General features: G+C 46.0%; 1 long non-coding RNA gene across 2 annotated transcripts in view; it reads left to right on the top strand.

Annotated features, from left to right (window-relative positions):
* Window positions 1–13,234, top strand: part of LOC118237512 — a 58,416-nt gene extending 45,182 nt beyond the window's left edge. For both annotated transcript variants that reach the window (XR_004767192.1, XR_004767191.1), the window contains exons 4-5: window positions 8,686–8,759; window positions 13,111–13,234. This is a non-coding gene — a long non-coding RNA (uncharacterized LOC118237512). The remainder of the gene's footprint in view (window positions 1–8,685; window positions 8,760–13,110) is intronic.
* The last annotated feature ends 671 nt before the right edge of the window (window positions 13,235–13,905 follow it).

The following is a 13,905-nucleotide window of genomic DNA, read 5'->3' as shown; positions in this document are numbered from 1 at the left end:
AAAAAATGTATTTAAAAAATTTTTATTAATGTATTTGTTTTTAAACCAAAGAAAATTTGGATCGGTTGCAAAAACGTGGGATCCCTGTCGTTCAAATCCCGACTCCAGAGCGTCTCAAAAGTGAACTTGGGCAAAATATTTTCGCTGGGTCCGAAAATCAAGGGCAAAAAGACCAGGGGAATCAAATCCGAAAACCACCACCGGTCGCCCAGACAGGCCAGGCCTCTTAGCGATTGGGGTAGGGAGGGCCAGTAGGGGGGGTGGTGACCTTGGTGCTCCCCGGTGGTTTTTTGAAGCCAATCGTCTCAGACGACGACGGGCGCGTCTGGGAAGACCACCGGAGCTCCCCGCCGGCCCGAGGGGGGGGGGGGGGTGGCGGTAGCTGGAGCCGGTCGGACGGAGAACTGGCCCTCTCCGCGGCCGGCTCAGCAGGGGCCTCAAACGCCCGCCATTCCGCCACCCCAAAACTGTCATGCGTAACAACTTCATTGTGCCCAAATTGAACTCGAAAGCGAGCGGGAGGCTGTGAGAGGAGCGCGCTGTCACTCCGCGGAAAAAAGGGCGGCGGGCGCGGAGAACCCAGAGACCAGAGACGGGAACATAAAGGGGTCCAGGGGTCCCCCCCCCCCCCGAACGCCGCATTATTGTTTTATTTCAGGGGTACCATTCCCATGCAGGGAAAAGAAGGGGAGGTTTGGGGGGGGTTTGTGAATGAGCTCGGGTATAAAAAGTAAATGGGATGTAAATTTATTGAAATGGATTCCCCGCAGAAAGTTTTGTTTCTTTTCTTCTTCATCTTATTCTTCTTCTTCTTCTTCTGCTTCTTCTTCTTCGCCCTTTTTGTTTTTCAGTCTGTTTCCCACCTCTGCTGGGTTGTTGTTCACTGTGGAATGATGATGACATCAGTATGGTTGAACTTTTTTTGGGATGGGGGTGGGGGGGGGGGGGGGGTTGTTGGGGTGTAAAGTGATGATTAATAACGGGCTCTGAACGTTCTTTTGGGCACCGAAGCAAGACCCCCAAACCCCCCACTTTCTGTCCTGTTGAAAAAGCCCCCCCCCCCCCCCAACCTTCGTATTGTGCGGTTGCGAGGGGACAAAGCCAGCGCTAATTCCGCTCAGCCTTTCGTCCGGGGAGGAGATCTTGTTCTTTTAGGGCAGCTTCATGAGATCTCTTCCTTTTGGAGGGAATTTGTTAAAGGGAGAAAAGAAGGGGGACTTTTGGGGCCATAGGCATGTTTGCTCTATCGCTTCCCCGGGCCTGTCATGGATTTGTTAACGGCGTTCTTTATGCCACCTACCCCCCCCCCACCCAAAAAAAGTGTTCTCCTGCCAGGCCGGGGGGGGGTGGGGGGTGTGGAGTGTGGGTTATCGACTGTCCATTGTACGGTGGCGTGCGTCCTGCGGGAGCGTCGCCGTGGTGACAGGACTGTATCGTCTTTCCTCGACTCGTCGGGGTGTTTATTCGCTTCTGCGGCCAAGCGTTCGGCTCGACGGAAAGGGGTTCGCCTTTCGGCTCTGACGCGCGCGACGCGCGACGCTGAGAGAGGCCCGGCGTGCCCTTCGACCTCGCGGAGCGCTAACGGAGCCTTATCTGCGGAGATCTCGTCAGCGCTAGCGCTAGCGCTAGCGTAGCTACCGTACGTAAAGCGCTAGCAAACGCCATCTGTTCTTCCCGCTCACCGCAACAGGATGCTGCTCATGACAGGAAGCTATCCAAAAAGCCATAATAAGCTGTCCGCAGGCGTGGTTTCTTAATGCTTTCGGTTTGGCCTGACTCTTCGATGCAACCGTTGCAAAAAAAAAATACACTAAGCGAAACACTGGACAGATCATAATAACTCTTTCTCAGAATGCTGATGTTGTACTTATTTATATCGGTGGTGTAATCTGATTGTGTTGCATTGATACAGTGGGCCTGTTTCGTTCCAACCTTCTTAAACAGAGACGCAACTGAGAGAGAATCCATCTCCTGAGGGTAGAAAAAGTCTAGTCACACGTCTGGAAGAACACGTTGTTTATAAAAACTTTAAATGAAATTACTGGGGCTCACAGACAATATGAGCTAAACTGTGACATGAAGAAAAAGACACAGGAACTGACAAACAGAGCACAGAAATCGTGTTTTGTGGTAGACTTGAATAAAACACTAACCGGCCATATAACGCTAACTTTTTTATCCTTCTCTCTCAGATAAATGTCACTGAATAAATCACGGTGGCTCACAATTTTATGTATCTTCCTTCTGTGGCTGTAGTTACGGGCACAGAAAGTGCTGTTTTATCGGTTGTTTTCACATAAAATGAGACTGAGCACAGACCAACCATTTTGTGCGACGTTAACAATATGATGGGACAGAGCACGTCGGTCAAAACTGAGCGTAGCGCTGACATTACCTCATCGGTGAAACGTCATTATGGCCAGTAATATTCGTACAAAAAATCTACCTCCTTGTCGTTTGACCTGTTAGGAGAGCTTCAAACATGGCATTGTCTTACTGAAACCACGTGCATTTCGTTCCTCTGTTTGGGAACTGTAAGCACTTTTGAACCAAAAGATGAGCTGGGGACAGGGAACTAGCTTCCCCCCCCCCCTTAGAAGAGCTAGCATGCTGGTGCTATTGAATCCTGTATAGCATTTCCACTCTGTACAGAGGAAACTCCTGTTTTAGGCTCCAATGGTCAGTCTAATATTGTATATCGGCTGGACTCGAAGGAGACAGCCAGTCACACATATCAGTGACTGGAGACTTCTGGACTGCTCTATGAAAAAAAGAGCAGTCCAGAAGTCTCCGGTCACTGATATGTGTGACTGGCTGTCTCCTTCGAGTGGTTTGAAATGGTACTGTCCTTGGGATGGTTTTCTTTGATGTTTTTTTTTTGATGGCTGCAATCAAGCCCCGCCCACCACGTACCTCCAAATCGCCGTAGTTCCCGCATCACCAACCCTCTTCCTCTGCAATTAAAACCGTTTCAGATCAGCGGATCAACGGATGCATGATTTAAAGAGGTACCAGGTGTGATATTGCCATGTGCCGTTGAGGGACGGCACCTGTTACTGACAGGACAAGCAGGGGCAGGCGGCAATGGGCAAGGGATCCAGTGGAAAATTTGTCAATTTTTTGTCCAGATTTGGGTTTTTTTTTTTTACGTAATGCTGACGAGGCCTTGAGCAGGCCGATGCGTTCCTCCTGCGCCTGCTGGGCGGGACGCGGAACGCTGGCGCTATCCTCGGGTGTTTACAGAGCGCGCCCAGGTGCTGAGCTTTTATAGGCTCTCCGCACGCCGCCCATCTCCTTTTGTCACTCACGTTAGCGACACGCCAAGAGAAACAGTCTCGCTAGTCTCGTGACGACATGCACACAGACATACGCACATACACGTACACACATAAACACCACATGTACACGTACACACGACGCACACACACACACACACACGCATCCACATACACACCACACACGCACTCACATACATGCGCACACCCCCACACACCCACACACAAACGCACACATGCACACACCACACACACACACACACACACACACGAATGCATACATGTACACACACACACACACACATATGCACACACACAAAGACAAGGCACAGCAGTGCCCAGAAGCACTGTGAAGAGGGCACCACTGCGGTTGTGCTGCTCCTCTCTCCGATGAGCTTACCGTTACATCACTAAAAAAAAAAAAAACATCACTGTTATCCTGCCACCATTTTGGATCTTTGTCGCTGCCTTTGCATTTCCTTCAGACCCGAGATTTTCACCTTCAGCCGCACAGAAATTGGCAGCAACAATAAAAGAAACAAGCGGAAGGCGCTCGGCAGCGTTCGGCTAGTGGCCGTCCGCCCTCTGCGCTGCGGACCCCGGGATGAGCGAGGGGCCGCGGCCTCATTTGCATACGAATAATTGACACATCAAATTAGCGGCGCAATCGCGGGGGGATTACTTGCTGGGGGTGCGCACATCCTGAGAGGGCCGCCATCTTGGAAAAATGTAAAAGGAAGAGAGAGTGGGGGTGGGAGGGAGAGCGCGAGAGGGTGGAACATCTAGGTTAACCCTTTAATTAAAAAAGGAATATGCACTATTATATATATTTTTTTTAATCTTGTAAAAGCACTTCATAAAAGCGGATTCACAATGTACAATTTAGCACTGAAAATAATCTTTTTATCTTTTTTTTGTTCATAATTGTTACAATAGTAATAATATGGACAAATAGATTTTAATAAATAATAGTAATAATAATACTAATAACAATAAGTAGTATTACATAGCAGCAGTTGTTAAAAAATGCCTTTGGATATACAATATGTGTAATCTGCTGCATATTTCCATTTTTCTAAACATAAAAATATGTTGGTCTTACTGGATGAAATAGCCTTTTTACATTTCTGCATCACCAGTGTTGATAAGAAATGTTTCTTTTTAATTAATGATATAACAACATATAAAGCTTCAATAAGATCCCTGTGTTTTTCTCTTTTCAATTAAAGAAGAGTTGATCTTATGCTAACTACAAATGGTTGTGATGTATGTCATTGTGACGTGGTGAAAACAGCAGTTGATTAATAATATGAATTTTTTTTTCCGGTAACCTAAATACAAAACCTCCAGCAGCTAGTTCGCTCAGCGCAGTCTGATGACATTCATTCCAAATCTGTATATACCCCCAATTTGACCAATTTGACCGTTTTGTAAGTTGAATACTTCGTAGCTGTGTTTTTGAAATGTTTAACAGCTGTGCATATACAATTTCTATTTGCGGAAATGAATTATTTATTCATAATGACCGGGTAATGGTTTGGGAGGTGTGTGCGCTTTTTTTATTATTACTCTTTTGATAATTTAAGTGCAAAAGCACCCCTGTAGTGCGAATCAAAGAGCTGCTCAACCTATTTGGTGACCTTTAAGTGGGTATATCAACGAGGTGGGACAAGGGTGAACGGTTTGTGGATTTGTTCGCAGAGGAGGAAGCAAGGTGCAGACAAAAGCGTGGATGAAGAAAAGGAGAAAACAAATAAATTCACACGCGTGTGCGAGTGCGTGTATGTGTATGTGTGTGCCCGCGTTGTGATACACATTTCTGTACAGTTCTAAAAATTGACTCCCACCGTCCCTTGATCGAGTTAGCATTATTAATGTCAGAAAGCTACTGTGCATACATGTCATAAATACTAAGCCATGTTGGAATGAGTAATAGCGTACATATCTAAACACACACACACACCCTGATCTGAACACACTCGTACAGGCACACACATCTGCTTGTCAGAAGCAATATGCTAGAGGGCTGTCACAGAGAGTGTATTTAGAGGCTTTGGTGGTTTGAAGGAGCCTGATGGTAAATAATTAATAATGGCTAATGAAAAGGATATTTTTTAATGAACTGCGGGCATATTGGGGGCGTCTGAGTGGCTTAAAGTGACTGCAGATCTCACACGCACATACAAGGGTGGGTACACACACATATGCACGCACACGCACACATACAATCACACTTTTTCTCTCTCTCTCTTTCACACACACACGCATGTACACGCACACATACAATCACACCCTTTTTCTCGCTCTCTCTTTCACACGCACACACACACACACGTGTACACACACATACATACAATCACATACTGTTTCTCACTCTCTCTTTTACACACACACACAAACACACGCACGCACACACGCATACGCGTACATGCACACATACAATCACACACTTTTTCTCACTCTCTCTTTCACATGCACACACACACACACACACACACACACATACACAGAGGTCCTCGAAGCTTGAGATACAGTAACACTAATGGATTAATCTGTTAACACCCACCAAACATAGGGGCAATCAACACGCTCGCTTTTGCATCATTCGCCATTCGATGTTTTTCCCCCAGCCTTGATTAATTCCTGAATTCGGTCGTTTTACGCGCTAACGTATCCGCGCGCACGCATTCGGCCACGCTATCTTTTTACGCGGGCCGAATCTCTTTCCTTCGGACGCGATCGGGTGGGATTTACACAAGCGGAACCGGGGAGGGGTTCCGGTCGCCGTGCGGCTGTGTCACCGGCGCTGTCACCGCGCGTCTCGTCCAGCCGGTGACGACCGGGAGGCTACGCTTCGGGCCTGCATCAGCGCTCCCGGTCTCAGTCACCCCGCGCGCCGGCGAGAGTGTCCCCGGGTATCCATGACAACGCTCCGACATGCCAAGGATATACCAAATCCACAATGCCAAGGGCGACTGATGGGAGGGAAGCAAATGCAAATTATTTTGGTGCTACCGCGCACACACACACACGCACAAACACACACACATACACACAGCGATGTATTTATCTGTGTATATGCAGGCTAAAGCAATCATTTTGAACATGAGAGCAGTGCCACAGGCACAGTGCATTTGGCATTTTGTTGATTTTTATTTTTATTTTTGTGTGGTACTGTCTGGCTTATTTAAATTCGCCATGAATGCTGTACGTTTAACTATTTCATTGTCGGTAGAATACCGCCATTTCTCTTTATAGTTCAGTCTTAGCCCCTTAGCCTTTGATTTGTAAGCTGATGTATGGCTAATGTATGCTATTTTGTACCAAGGTCTGCCGCTTAATGCAAACAGAAGGTTACTGTCTTTTGTCTTTGTATTTTTGCCCTGAAGCCAACGATAGATATTTGTCACTAAATCCGAATATTCCCTTTCAAAAAAGAAATTATGCTATACAAATGATTGTTCTGTATGTAATACAGAAATGAACCTAATTAGGGATCCGGTTCGAATCACAGAGATTGAAAAAAAAATCTAAGAACTGGCACAAAAGAAATGAAAAGACTAAATCCCCGGTGGTTTCCAGTTGCACTTCTTTTTCCCCCACCCAGTTGGCGAAGGCGCGATTAGGCATTCTCTTTCTTCTTTTAAAAAAGGGGGGAAGTCCCCCTCATCACAATCACGGCATGTTTCCTAATTACACTGTACACCATTCGTGGCATTTACATCTCTCACAGGGTCTCGTAGGAGCGGACAGGGATGAAAGGAGAAAATGGAGACATGGACTCCTCCAGTGTTTCTGCCATTTTTTGCGGGGTGGGGGTTGGGGGAGTCGGGGGGGGGGGGGGGGGGGGGGGGGGGCTCTCCGTCTTGTTTTATTCATTCCCAAATTTATTTAAATTCTTTTTATTTTTACTTTTTTTTTTATGTAAAAAGAGTATGACCTTCAGAGTTTACAAGTATGACCTTCAGACAGGAAGGCTTGTGTTTTTGCATCTGCATCCAGGGGCAGATAGCAGTAGGACCCCCCCGGCTTACGATGGAAGGCAGATACAGAGAGCAGCCATACACTGCTAGCCACCGACTCCCTGGAAACAGGAAGGAAGGGGCCAAATCGTTCAGTTCGTTCCGTTAATCTGGTCACTTTTTGAGTCCACAGAATGAGATTACGTGGCAATCAGAGAGGAGGAAGATGGAGGGTCTATGTAGATCAGGAATGTCGTGGACTGAGCTCTCACAATGAGCGGAGCCAGGAACACGTTGCCGGGTGACCTCAGAAAGCGTCAGCTTGTTGATTTCTGTTTTGGAAGATAAGTAAGAGGCCGTTTCTCTTCTGACTCATGTCATTGCTACGGGGGTAATTAAATTGTGCATCAGTCAACTGCGTACACACACAGAAGGAAAGGGAAGTCTGTGTGTATAAGTCTGTGTATTTGTGTGTGTGTGTGTGTGTGTGTGTGTGTGTGTGTGATATATATATATACATGTATAGAGAGAGAGAGAGAGAGAGATGATGAACTGGGCAACAGATATTTTCCTTTTTGGGCAATGCCACTGCTGTTTGTTCTAGCACCAATGCTTTGTATTCGTTTACCCAAAGTGACTCTTTATACAGCTGTAGTTTCACGCTGCCACCATGCCCCTATAAACTCCACACATGGAGGTTTGTATTCTCTGAGGAATTGGAAATAGGTCACAAGTCAACAGAAGTATCACTCCCCCCCCCCCACCCCCCCCCCCACCCCCCCACCCCCCGGCCTTTTCCCATGTGTCACCATGAGTTCATGTCATGTTGTGGACTAACCACAACAGGGGCAGAGGGCGACCACTCACGCGCTCTCTCCGCGGTAATTAATTGATGATGTAACCGGCTTCAATTAATTCGGCCCCGCGGAGGACCGCATCATAGCGCGGACTTCACCTCCCCGAGCGTGCCACTCGATCGCCTTCACGGGGTGCGCTTTTGATGCAGGGAAGACGCAGGTTCGAGGATTACGGGGGCCAAATGGAGCAAATGGTTGAATTATTTACCGTTGCTGAAACTCTTTCGGTGTACATGGAATGGAAGAAGCGGGGGAGGGGTGGAAAAATCGAGTTTTTTTTTTTTTTGCTGTTCTTGTGTTCTGTTTGCGTTGCAGTCTTCCATTCATCCTGTTCGGTGGGAGTGTGTGCACTCGTGCACGCACGTGTCTGTGTGCGTGCACGCGTGTGTGTGAGCATGTATGCATGCGTGTGTATGTGTGTGTTTTCTGAAGCTATGGAATCGGGCGTAAACTAGGTCAAGTCATTTGCCCAAGGTCAGACGCCCAGGCATGGCCTGATCCAGCCTGTCACATGGAAGTTTCTCCAACGAAACAGAATCCCTTCTCGCCCCCGACAACGACTTAATCCGCAATTATTTTATTTTATTCCAGGAAAGGGGAGTCGGAGGGGAGGACACAGTTGACGGCTTAATTCGCGGGGAAGGACAACGTGGGCACTCGTTAAGGTGAATGAAATGTTAAGCACCTAATGATGCTTTGTCTGTTGCACACATACGTTCGGACTGTGAGAGGGAGGAGAAGTGACTAGAAAGCGTGGATTTGTTGACTCTCTGCCCGGAGCCTTTATTCTCGGCTTGCCTGTGCTCTGAGGGCAGGTTTTGTCCTGCTTTTTCCCCTCTCCATTATATGCGATAAAACGGAACTACATTACCCAGAATCCTCATGTCTGTGCCTGCTGTTCATTAAGCAGGACCTGAGGCCTGTTTGTGACATTGAATGAAAGCTTTTCCCTGGCAAGAGAACTGAACAGCATATTTTGTTAATCGCTATATCAAATCAGTTTGTATCCATGGACTGATTGACTGATTTATTGATTGATTACTGAGTGCTTAATTGGTTGATTGATATCAGCATCCTTGGACCAGTAGGGAAAGATCGCAAAAAATGACTCTATAAACGAGGTCTCTCAGTTTACATATCCAGTTAATGCATTGGGTTCTAGACAGTCTGGAATTTAATGTGGAATTAAATCCTGACCATTGCTGTGCCATCTGTGCTAGGGAGTCGCACAGCACCATGAAAAGCTTTGCCTCCGGTCGACCATGTGCCTGTGGCCTGCCTTCACCCGCCACACATGCTTTATTTCCCCCAGCATAATGGCTGTGCTACGCAGTTAGCTGACAGAGTGAAGATATGCGCATTTCAGAGGAAGTGCATGCTGGTCTATGGTGTTCTGAACTGAGAGAGGAGGCTACAGTGAGAGGTGGGAAGTACACACGTGGCTGGGTGTCCCAAATGTGGTTGAATAAAGAAGAAAATGTGGGTTTAAAAAAAAAAAAAAACACCATCATGGTTAAACTGAACATACGCGATTAATTCGGAATTAATGAAAATGAATCACGTCCTGGCACTAATCCATTTGAGTTCCTCCAGCATGTGGAGGACTTCCTTACATGTAACCGTTGTCAGAGCCATCAAATCCTGGACTTGAAGAGCGGCCATTAAACATTAAACCTAAACAGGCCGCGTTCCATCCTCTGAAAGGATGTGCTTTCTCTTCTGCGCTCCAGAAAAAAAAAAAGAAAAAAAAACAGACCATACATTATTTATTCCGGGTGACAGTATGGTGGATGCAACAGAATTAAATGTGAGTGGCAAAGCTAGCGCTGCAGCCTCACACGGGTCTCTGTGTGGGTCTGTTGTGCATTTTTGAACGCGTTTGCTCCCGCACGCGTCTCCGAGCGAGGTACCTTGTACACGCACGCCCCCCCACCGCCACTCCCCCCTATCCCCCCACAACCCCCACCCCCCCCCTCCTTCCTCCAGTCAAGTAAAAGCCTCATGAGAAGGCAACCTTCACAGGCGCTCTCTCCTCCGTGAAGCGAAGTAAGAGCGCCGCCCGCGTGTGTTTTGGGGGGCATTAATTTTTTAAAGGCTTTACGCGTCAGTTCAGTGGGCTTTGCTTCGGTTTAGCTCCAGCGCGGGGAGCCGGGCTCCACTTCGGGGATTTTCGATCCCCCCCCGTTCGCTAAGATGACCGATGGAGGGCCGTAACGTGAATCCGGCGAACACAGCCGAGTCTCACGCCGGAGTAATTGCGGTGGAGTAACTCGCGCAGGGGTACGACCGCAGCGGCTCCCCACGGGATTCGAACCGCAGCGCTACTGGCATGAGTCGAATAGCAACGCTCCTGCTTAGTTCTCTGCTCCTCGTTGCTGTGGAGCCTTAGCTTATCGGCAGACTGAAAGTTTACATCTGCTGATCTCTCCAAAACTCTCCATATTGCTTGGAAGCCTTGTTTCGGTGATAAAAGTGTGTTACTTTCGTAAATTGTGCTTTACATATAACCAAGATGTTTTTCAAGCTGTACAGTGAGTTAAATAGACTGGAACTGTCAAATTGTTTTGTCAGCAAGCCATATTGCAGTCTCTGCTTTGCAGTGGATGTGTTATATTGTCTGAATTTATGGGATGCAGGTTAGTAGGATGTATAAGAACACTAGATTTGGGTGTTTTTACCAAGTCAATGGTTTAAGGAAATAAGAAATAACCACAAAATGGCAAATTGTACAAACCTTTACGTAAACCTTGGCTGTACTGTATTTAAATTGTTCTGCTGTTAAAAACCTGTAACATATACCCCGATTGAGTAGGAATCCCAGCATACATTTTTTTTTCTGTTTCCTTAAACAGTCTTAAAAATATATCAAGTTAATGTATAAAACTTGGGTTTGGATCATCAGCTGCTGTTGTGCAGGCATAAAATGGTCACAGCGTAGTACTGGTTTGACCAGTTGCCCAAGTCTGCAAGCTCTTAGCCGCTAATGTTGCTGTATAAAGTTTTATAGCTCACACACATATATAGGTATGGTCATTGGGCAGGTGGAGCCTATCTTCTAAAATCATGACATAGAAACTATATGAAGCTACATGATGCTTAGAGGTCAGAGGTCATTGTTTTCACACAAATAAATGCCCCAGCAGGGCTCTACAGTTCTCCAATTTTGGAGCATTGTTTCCTTAAGATTTATGTGTGCTAACTGGAAAAATAAATCAGGAGCACGTCTACTAATTGGGATGCATTAGTGTCTTCCTAAATTTCTCAACTTAGGAGCACATGTGAGGGCTAGGCCCCTTAGTTCCAGTGAAGGCAAATCTTAATGCTACATCATACAGTCACATTCTAAACAATTATGTGCTTCCCCAACAGTTTAGGGAAGCCCCTTTCATGTTTAAGCATGACAATGTCCCTGGGCTCACAGCAAGGTCCATATAGAAATGGTTTTGTCGAGAACAGTGTGGAAGAATTTGACTGGCCTGCACGGAGCCCTGCCCTCAACCCCATCAACATCTTTGGGATCAATTGGAAAGCTAGCTGTGAGCCAGGCCTAATCACCCAATCAGTCCCTGACCTCACTAATGTTCTTCTGACTGGCTTGAAGCAAATCCTTGCAGCAATGCCCAAACATCTAGTATAAAGCCTTCCCAGAAGAATGGAGGTTGTTATTGCAGCAAAGGGTAGACCAGCTCCATATTAATGCCCATAATTTTAGATGAGAAGTTGGATGTCAGGTGTCCACATACTTTTGGCCACGTAGTGTAGTTTGTTGTGTCCTAACAGGGCAGATATTAATAATAATCTGGCTGACCAATGTTGGAAACCCCCACCGCACCAAAGTGGTTTTTTTTCTCAGAATTTTAAATGCATTTATAATACAAATTTATTAAATGCACAGAGATGTGAGGCAGCGAATTTGATAGCTCATGGTTTATCATAAGTGCAAATGAAATAAAGACAAAATATATGTATCATAGCAAAATGTGATTCTCTGGAAAACTTTGGCATGTATATAAGAACCGAAAAGTGCAGATGGGTCATCTAAAGCAAAGTGCATTTGATGTCACTCTCCCATTGTAGAGTGAACTAAATCCGGACGCTTATTCATTCTGCAGTACTTCAACAGGGATAAAACTCCGACAGAGATCATTGCTCGGGCCAAGATACCGTATATGCGTCCTCTTAGTTTCCCACAGAATGTCCAGGGTAAACCCGCTTTCTTGTCAGCAGCCCTCTATGGTTTCAGGAAATGTAATACCATAGTACCTTGTTTGAAGAAAAAAAAAAGAAAAAAAGTGAGATCTGATAAAGCGTCCCTTGCCTTGCAGCCTACGAGAAAATAATAAGTTGCTGTAATGCACAGACACTCCCAGACCCGGGCTGTGTGCGCAAAATGAAAGGTCTTGTCGGGTTAGAAGAGTATCATGTAAGAAAATACATGTGAGAAGGGCGCGGGGAGCCAAACAAAAGCGCGGTGTGAAACTGGCAGGATTCTTCCCCTCTCGGGCCATTGTTCCCCCCCCCCCCCCCCCCCCCCCCCCCGTGCAAACCCGAGCCTCGTATTTTTATGCCGCGTCCACCCGGTTTCCGAGGCGACGCTTCGTACGCTCAAAGCAACCGCGAAAAAGCGCATTGAATTTTATTTCGGTTGTGGTTACCTGAAATACGCGGACCGTTTCACTTTGTTATTGTTTGAACTACTGATACCGGAACAGGTGCTTATCGTTAATGATTGCTCCCTTATTCTGGGTGACTCACGCCTCGTTCGTTCCATACCTCACATGGCAGTAAATGACCGTGCAATTAAATGTGACCCAGCAGTCCGTAGCCCAGCACTCTTAAGCTCTGTGTACGCGGTGCTGGAAGTAGCCCTTTTGGAAAGAGATCTCGTTTTGAACCCGCTAACCTTTGAGCTGACATGTAAGTTTGTAAACTCCGAGTCCTGCACAATGGCATCTGTGAGTCGTGCGGTGTGTCTACATTTCAGCTCTCTCAATGCACGTCTCCTCTTCCCTTCAGATGGTGGTCCCCCGGAGGCGAAGGTGCACAAAGGGAAAGGGATGTGACGGATGACAGCATTGTTCTCTTCAAGAAAAGTGAGATTCGGGTTCACACCGCCCCACCCCCTTGACTCATTGCAACGGGCCCTGTCTGTAACTTCTCATCATTCTTAGTAATATTAAATCTATTTCGTACCGTGGAAGTCTTCCACGCTCAATAGTTACGAAATTTGATAAATAATTACTTACTACCATTTTCATTGTTGATGGGTGTGTGTTTTCCCCCATATTTACCGTTAAATGTGTATCAATGGATCTGTTGTGAATTTTAAATGCTTGTTTTGTATCTTTTTTTTTTTGTTTAATGGGTGATTAATTCAATAAAGTATATATTTTTAAACCAAAATGATTAATTGTCCTGGTTCACGTTTGTTGTGTTTTCCTTCTTGCTTTCATGTTAAACTCAACTCCAAGTACAAGTGCGGGAGGCATGTTGGTTGTATGAGAACCCAGGTATAGCACTGACTAATGAAAACTCACAACCACTGGAATTAAAAATTGTGAGAATGAAGAATTTCTCATAAGAGCGTCAGATTACTTAAAATGATCATAGTCATATACCTTTATCTTAATGATTGAATAACTTCATCAAAGATTATTTCTATTTCATTTTGTTAATTAAATGTTAATTTTGTTTCAGTTGCATTGCCTGTAGGACAAATGAGCCAGTTTTAGTCGTAAGAAAGGTATAGGGTTACATAGAATGTATCAGAAATATCAGGTATTGCTTTTTATACCTTAATATTCTCGGATT

The sequence above is a fragment of the Anguilla anguilla genome, chromosome 10, assembly GCF_013347855.1.
Source record: "Anguilla anguilla isolate fAngAng1 chromosome 10, fAngAng1.pri, whole genome shotgun sequence".
Classification (NCBI taxonomy): Eukaryota; Metazoa; Chordata; class Actinopteri; order Anguilliformes; family Anguillidae; genus Anguilla; species Anguilla anguilla.
This window is presented reverse-complemented; position numbering and strand designations above follow the sequence as displayed.